This window comes from Piliocolobus tephrosceles, chromosome 7, assembly GCF_002776525.5.
Source record: "Piliocolobus tephrosceles isolate RC106 chromosome 7, ASM277652v3, whole genome shotgun sequence".
NCBI classification, from domain to species: Eukaryota; Metazoa; Chordata; class Mammalia; order Primates; family Cercopithecidae; genus Piliocolobus; species Piliocolobus tephrosceles.
In genome coordinates this window covers 77890871-77899783 of record NC_045440.1, presented here as the reverse complement: position 1 = coordinate 77899783, position 8913 = coordinate 77890871, and positions in this window count along the sequence as shown.

The following is an 8913-nucleotide window of genomic DNA, read 5'->3' as shown; positions in this document are numbered from 1 at the left end:
CTGCTCTCATAAATGGTTAATCCATGAATGGGTTAATGGATTAATAGGTTATCATGGGAGTGGGACTGATGTCTTCATACAAAGAAGAGAGTCCTGATCTAGCATGATCAGCCCCCTCACCATGTAATGCCCTGTACTGTCTCAGGACTCTACAGAGAGACCCCATCAGCAAGAAGACTGTCACCATGTGTGGCCTCTGGACTTTGGACTTCTCAGCCTCCATACCTGTAAGAAATAAATTCCTCCATTGTGTAAAAATATGCATCAAACATTTTCAAAATGCATTAAAGTAGTATAGCTCAAAAAATAAATACAACCACTTTAAAAAACATAATAATGCTGCTTTGTTATAAGTTGATATTTACTTAATAGACACCTGTATAGTACTTATATTTTCTTGTGCCAGACTCTTGTCTTAGTGTTTTAAGCATAATAATTCATTTAATTTTTATATCATAATCCCCATTTCACAGATGAGCAATCTGCAGCACAGAGTGTAAGTAACTTGCTCATCACACAAGTAATTTTCAAGCACTGATAAATTTTCTTCTAAAAAAGCCAAATGTTGTGTTTATTAATAGGTTTTGTCTTAGAGATGTGAAATTTATTGAATATCTTACTGAGTATTAAGTAGCTGCTGTGGTCCAGGCACCTTGTTAGGTCCCAGGTATACAAAGATGAGCCAATTATGGTCACTGCATTTATGGAACTTGCTTAGAGGTAGGAGAGAGAGATGAGTGAGGCCGCTCTTTTAATACATCTAGCTAGCATGAAATGGGAGCACAGAAGAGCAACATATACATCAGACTGGAGGGTTACTGGGGGCTTCTTCAGGAAGATAATACTTTATCTATAATTTGAAATATAGTAGAAATGTACCAATGGGAAAAAGGAAAAGGAGGAGAAATCCTTTTCAGGGGAAAGAATTAACATATGTGTAGAGGTGATTATTAGCAAATTGGCCGCATCCTAATTCGTAAGTATAGATAGATTTTTCAAACCTTTTATTTTATATGGAAGAGCTGAATGCATTAGTTTCATCTTCAAAACTCAGGAATTGAAATTTAACTTATACACAAATGGAAATTTTTTCTGCAGTCTTATTTGTGTTTTTACATTTTTTAAAACATTTTTTGCACTGAGCCAAGATCGTGTCATTGCACTCCAACCTGGGTGACAGAGCGAAACTCCATCTCAAACAAAACAAAACAAAACAAAAAAAACTTTTATTTTAAGTTTAGGGCTATATGCATAGGTTTGTTACATAGGTAAACTTGTGTCCTGGAGGTTTATTGTACGAATTACTTCATAAGCCAGGTATTAAGTCTGGTACCCATTAGCTATTTTTCCTGATCCTCTCCCTCCTCCCACCCTCCACTCTCCAATAGGCCCCAGTATGTGGTGTTCCCCTCTATGTGTCCATGTGTTCTCATCATTTAGTTCCCTCTTATAAGTGAGAACATGCAGTACTTGGTTTTCTGCTCCTGCATTAGTTTGCTAAGGATAATGGTGTCTAGCTCCATCCATGTTTCTATGAAGGACATGATTTCGTTCTTTTTTATGGCTGCATAGTATTTCATGGTGTGTATGTACCACATTTTCTTTATCCATTCTATCATTGATGGACATTTAGGTTGATTCCATGCCTTTGCTGTTGTGAATAGCAGGTGCTGACTGCTTTTAGAGAATGCATGTTGAATATCAAGGTGAAAGATTGTTTAATGGCTCGTTCCATTTGTGTTGATTCCACCTGCTGAGTTAATGAAAATTTCATCTCCCTATCTTTTACTTGTTCTAGGCTAGCAGGCCTCGCATTAGAATCATATGGGGAACTTGAAAACCAACTGGGTCCTACCTCCAGAAGTTCTTATTTAACTAGTAAATTTTGGGTATCAAACTTTTAGAAGCTCTTAGATAATACCCACAAGTAGCCCAAGGTTAAAAAGTATCATCCTAGATGAACAATGGAAACATTCTGGCTCATAAACTTTCTTGTTTTTCCAAAGAATTCTATGGTTACTTGTGTTTTTGTATATGTGGCAGCAGAGCACATAGTTTAAAGGCTGGTACATAGTATGCAATCAAACTTTACTGAATAAGGCTTTTTTAATGCACATCCATATGCACATATGAATATCTACTTTCAAAAATTAAAAATTGGTCAAAGTGTGATACTTGTGCCAAATTTAAAATTTGATTTTAACGTACAATTCATGTACAGGTTTTGTTTTAAGGAAAATATAGAATGTAAAACAATTTATTGTTTGTTTGTTTTGAGGCAGAGTCTCTGTTGCCCAGGTGCCATCTCAGCTCACTGCAACCTCCACCGCCCAGATTCAAGCAGTTCTTCTGCCTCAACCTCCCATATAGCTGGGTCTACAGGTGTGCACCACCACCCCCTGCTAATTTTTGTATTTTTTAGTAAATACAAGGTTTCACCGTGTTGGCCAGGCTGTTCTCAAACTCCTGACCTCAAGTGATCTGCCTCCCTTGGCCACCCAACGTGCTGGGATTACAGGCGTGAACCACAGCACCAGGCCTAATTTTTTCTTTATTGATGAGGCTCTTCTTTTATTATGAAAATATCCCCAAAATTCAGATTGTGAATTAGACACATTTTCTATCTTTTAACAGATGAAAATTAAGTTCATATACGTATCATAAATTTCTTAGCTTACTATGTTAGAGTATATGAGTTCTTGATGGTGTTATGTAAACTTTTAATTCCCGTTGTACATAAGTATTGCTAGTGTCTGAAACAAATTGATGTAATTGCACAAAATGAAGACCTGAGGAAATTATTAGGCAACCCAAGGACAAAAGCTTTTGCCCAATAATTTGGACATTATAGGTAGAAATTCTATGGGAATTTGGATTATTTGCATAATTACTTCAGTTTTATCCCTAACTTAGCTTTTATTAAATTAGTATAGAAACATTTGAACATTTTATCTTAAGATAAATTATCTGGGTGGGAGAAATGTAAATTAATCATGGAATGTTTTACCCCTTGCATTCAGACAATTATTTACACTCTCTATGCTTTATTTTTACACCTGACATTAGACATTCTATAGAGTTATATATGCTAATATTGTTGTTACAAATATATTCATGATATTTTCTCAATACTGAAAAGACCTCATAAGTCTGGAGCCTAAATTTTTTCAGATATTATAGTTTTACTTTTTATATCTACTCTATGTGTCTGAAATCTGTAATTTCTTCAAGTACTAATTACAAATACATTTTTTAAACAAAGTAATCTAACTTATCTATGATGTATTTCAATTTTAAGGTAATATTTATGAATGCATATTGCTAGAGATTTCTTTCCTGAATTGGAGCCCTGTATAGGTAAGAAATAGGGAACAAAAATAAAAATATTCAGCAAAAGAAAATGCTTATTAGCCAACCTGTCTTCTCTCTTCAAGGAAATTCTAAATTTTAAGCATTTTAGGGTTGAGTTCTAGATCTATTCTATTTTTATTAGTAGACAGAAAACAGTCCTGAATCAGGGATTAGGAAAGCTTACAGGTTATTAGGAAAGCTCTTTTTAGAAAAATCATAGCTATTAGGCTGCTGCTGAGAAAGTTGAACTTCGTTCAAAGAATCTCTTAATCATCTTTCCTATTGCTGAAGCTGCAGTTAACATATAGAAAAGAGTGTTCTTCCATTTAATGAATTCCCAAATGCGGTGGCATTTATTAAGGAAATATTTAAGTAGAACCATTATTCAGAGGATATTTTATTCTTTCCTTACTACCACTGCCCTGTCTCCATCTTATTAGTTTCCTAGTGGGAAGTTAAAAGAAATCTACAAGAATGTATTGTATTCCCTGTCTGGCCTTATTCCTTACTTAACTTTATACTTCTCTGGCACAAAAATAAAAATAGGTTCAGACTCTAGTGATGCTAATTTAGAAAACTCTCAAGCAGGTTACATGTTATTTAGCCCTACTACAATTCTACCTGTTTTTATTTAGCCTTTTAACTTCATAATTAATATGAAGAAAATTAAAGTCATGAATATTCACTTCTTTTCAGTGTATATTTATAGAATGTATAGTATAAATGAGGCATGGTATTCAGTTCTGAGATACAAAGATGAGTCACAGAAAGTTAGGTCCTGGCACAGAACCATACGGTCTAGTTAGAGGAGGGAGATAAATATAGACTTATACAAGGTGATAAGCACCTTAATAGGAATAACATACCTGATGAGCACTCAGCCAGACTCGGGAGAACAGCAGACTTCCAGGAGGAAGTGTACAGATCTGCCTATAAGGATGAATATGAGTGAACAACTGTAAACATTTTGATGTAGTTGAAACTTAAGAATCTGTGGAAGGTGTAGTTGAAACTTAAGAATCTATGGAAGGGTGGGCAAAAGTGAAAGGATAAATACCATCTCTTTGAGGATACTGCCACAATACAAGCACATAGTTAATTAGTCTAGATCTGAATGACATCTGCAAAAGAAAAAATATGGGACAAGAAAGGTAAGAATGCCTGGATTAGAGGCTGGGCTTGGTGGCTCACGCCTGTAATCCCAGCACTTTGAGAAGCCAAGATAGGTGGATCATTTGAGGTCAGGAGTTCGAGACCAGCCTGGCCAATATGGTGAAACACTGTCTCTACTAAAAGATACAAAACTCAGCTGGATGTGGTGTCACACGCCTGTAGTCCCAGCTACTTGGGAGACTGAGGTGGGAGAATTGCTTGCTCTCGGGTGGCAGAGGTTACAGTGAGCCAAGATCATGCCACCACACTCCAGCCTGGGCAACAGAGTGAGACTGTGTCTCTAAAAAAAAAAACAAAACAAAAAACAAAAAAAAAACCCGGATCCTCGAATGCCAATTAGAACCTTTGGTTTTGAGAGGCATATCTCCTCCCAGTCTGTAACAAATCTAATTAAAACAACAGCTCAAAAAAGACATTATTTGTCCATTTTTCTCATTCTTGTGAAATCTTCCTGGTTCAATGTCAGGCAGAATGATTATAGACCCTGTATCTTGCTGTATTGATACCTGAACTTGGGGTTCTTATCATTTGGATTTTATAGGAAGAATAAAAGAGTTAGTTCAATTTAATGTAAGATCAAGGAGGCATAAATATACACATATAAACTGTAATGACATATAATATAGTTCTAATATTAATTTCATATTCTCCCCCAATAAATGAAATCCCTTACCCAGATATGTTTGAATAAGCAAGGAGTCTCCTCTGGGGCAGTCTAGATTTCTCTCCTTTTTTCATCTTCAAATTTGGCTGAGACTCTTCTGTGTGTCTGACACTGTTCTTGTTCCACATGAGTCTGAGGGGTTAATTGTACAGAGTTTTTATCTCCAGATTGTCTAAGTTTTCATTTACACTCCTCAGGATGCTTTTTATTACCAGGATTACTAAGGACATGATTTTTTTTTTTTTTTTTTTTTTTTTTTTGCAATTCTACCTGCAAAATTTCTGCCACCACTTATTGTCAATAACCCAGTTTGCTTGAAATTTCCCTCCTTTTTCCAATCGAAACAGTTTGTAGTTGTTGATCATTATCTCTGTGATCTGGCCCTGATGTGGAAATAGGCTAAGTGTATTAAACTATACTCCTACTTTTGAGAACAGTAACTTCCCTATTGGAGCCTGGAAGCTCAAAAGTATTATCCCACTAGCAGCTCAGTCTGTCAATCAAGAAGGGTTGGTGGCGTGCTTATGAATTTCCAAACATTGTGCTAAGCACAGGGAATAACAAAATGAGTGAGATCAAGTCTCTACTTTTGGGGAGCATATAGTCAAGTGGACAGAAATATTGTGTATTGATACTTTCATATAATGTGATCCAACAACCTCTTCAGCCTCAGCAGCTTAGGTATTTTGTTTGACCACTCAAAGCTCAATGCCTTGTGGATGATAAATATAGACCCTGTATTTATATCAGAGCATTTCACCACCCCATTGCAGGTTATATTTCCCTTGTCTATGTTCTCTTCACCTATTCTACTTATCTCTATTACCACGTATGGCATAATTCACTTTTTCAGTCAAATTTATTGAGTTTCTTAAGAATAATTCACCCTTTTAAGAGGACAGTATGCACTTTGACAACCATATACATTCAGGTAACTACTCCCACAGTCAAGACGTGGACATAGTCTATCACCCTGAAAAGTTCACTTTTGCCTCTTCCTAGTCAAACGTCTCCCTCTGCAACTGATATGATTATTCTCCCTGCTGTTTTGCCTTTCACCAAATGTCATACACACACACACACACACACACACACACATGGAATCATATAGTATACAGCCTTTGTGTCTGGCTCCTTTCATTTGGCACAATGCTTTTGAACTCATTTATGTTGTTACATAAACTAGTCAATTGTTGTTGTTATTGTTTAGTATTCCAATGTATAAAAGTGCCAAATTTCATGTATAAAAATGTCACATTAACAAGGGTTGTTTGCTGATTTTTGCAATTAAAGGTGCCCCTTTTTAATGTTCCTTACCTCATCGTACTGAGTAGGGCTTCCAGTACAAAGTTGAATAGAAGTGGTAATAGCGCACATCTTTGCCTTGTTCTCAATCTTGGGGGAAAGTATTCAGTCTCTAGCATACAGTGTAAGGCTAACTGAAGGCATTTAAAGGTAAATCTTTCTTCTATGAGTTCCTAAGAATTATATCTATGGAGAATGTCTCACAGCAACTCCTTTGACACTGGGTGATACTTCTTCTCCAGTTAGATGTCTACAACACCCCACCGTTTCTGCAATCTGTAGCATGCCACAGGCTGCTAGCAGCTATAGATAGCAGCCTGTGGCATGTTACGGATTGCAGTAGCTGTGGAGTCTTTCAAGAATCTCTTCTGGGTTTCTTTAATTGATTACTTATTTATTTAGAGACAGGGTCTTGCTCCATCACCCAGGCTAGAGTGCAGTGGTGCCATCATGGCTCACTGCAGCCTCAACTTCCTGGGCTCAATCTATCTTGCCACCTCAGCCTCCTGAGTAGCTGGGACTACAGGCACATGCCACCACACCTGGCAAATGTTTCTACTTTATATAGAGACAAGATCTCACTATGTTGCTCAGGCTGGTCTTCAACCCCTGGGCTCAAATGACTTTCCCATCTCCCAAACTGCTAGGATTACAGGGGTGAGGCACCATTCCTGGCCACCTGGACTTCTTTTAAAACAATCTTTGGGCCTGTTCTCTTCCAATGGGCCCTTACTCAGTCCATGGAATACATATACAACTCTGACCTATCGTCAGCTTGCTCACAGTGTTGTCACTACTCTGACGCCAGGAGCATTTTATAGACACCAGCCATGTTACCCAAGTTCCAGGGCTCATGAAACAGGTTCTGTAGGTGGGCTACTTGAAACATCTCCCCTTGGCTTCAGTGAAGGGAAGCAACACTCAATTCTCTTCCAGAAGGAGCTCAAAGAAAACATCACAAACCGCAATAGCTCTCTCCAAAGACATCCTCTCTTCCAGTACCTTCATACTCAGTTGTTTATTCACTTGAGTGATTGTGGGCTGAAGATCATAAAACTGGTTTGGGGCCAGATCTTTGAAAATCCTGCATAAGGGTTCAAATGCCTTATTTTGAAAGGTATGAGTGCTTTCTTCTGTAGTTGTATTTCTTTAGGGACTTTAGTTAACATCGAGGCAAAACAGCCAATTTTATAACTGTATTACAAATTAATGAACTGATACTAGAAGATTAACTTTTCAACTTCAACTTGGTATTTTTCCAACTATACAACACTATTTCAATTTATAGCCAATATATAATGAGCCAGGAGAATGATATCCACGAATAGGCACATCAAGTAAGGAATAGCTATGTGCATATACTTCTTTAATTACCATAATATAGTTCCATGATTTAGGAATTGTGGAGGAAGTGACTAAGGGAAAAACTGAAGGTGAGATTAGATAAAACTGACAGAATTGCAAAGCGTAAATATTTAACCGCATGTCAGAGTGGGACCCATAGTATTAAGTTTTTTTTTTTTTTTTTTTTTTTTTAAGTAGAACCTTGCTAGGAAGTGAAATCTCTTATTTCATTCAATATATGTTTATTAAAACCCACCTAGGTAGAATGTTGGACACTAGATGTATTTCAGTGTAAGAATGTAAGTGCTCTGATGGAGCTTGCATTTCCAAGGGAGAAAGAGACAATAAGCAATTAACAAATAAATGAACATAGCCATTTTTGCTAGTGGTAAGTATATAAAAGTAGGAAAATATGATCTAGATTGAATAGGCATGAGAATGTGGTGTAGTAGATAGACTTGAAGGCTTCTCTCTAAGGAGGTGACATTTGAGTTGAAACAAACAAGAAGGATTCAGCTCTATGAAGATATGATGGCAGCTTGTTCCAGAAAGAGGAGATGGAAAGTAAGAATTCCCTAAAGCAGGAATATATTTGATGAATTCATAGATTGGTCAAAAGGCCAATGTGGCTGTAGCATAATAAGAGAGGTGGAGCATCATAGATGATGAGGTCAGACGGGCAGGCAGCAACCAGTTCATGTAGGGTCTCGAAGGTTATGGTAAGTCATTAGATTTATTCTAAGTGCAGCAGAAAGCTTTTTGGAGGGTTTTAAGCCAGGAAATGACATGTCTGATTAATGAATTTAAGACGTCATTCTCTCTACTGTGCTGAGTATAAATTCTAAGGAGCAAGAATAGAAGCTGGAAGACCAATTAGGAAACTATTACCATGGTTTAAGTGAAAGATGATAATGGCCTAGACTAGGTAGTAAAGATGATGGGATGGGTGGCAGTAAAGATGAACAGAAGTGATGTATGTGTGATATATATTTTTAAGGTAGAGCTGATGGGACTTGCTTATGGGTTGTACTTGGAATATAAATGAAAGAGACTAACTCAGTCTTCAGCAATATGGC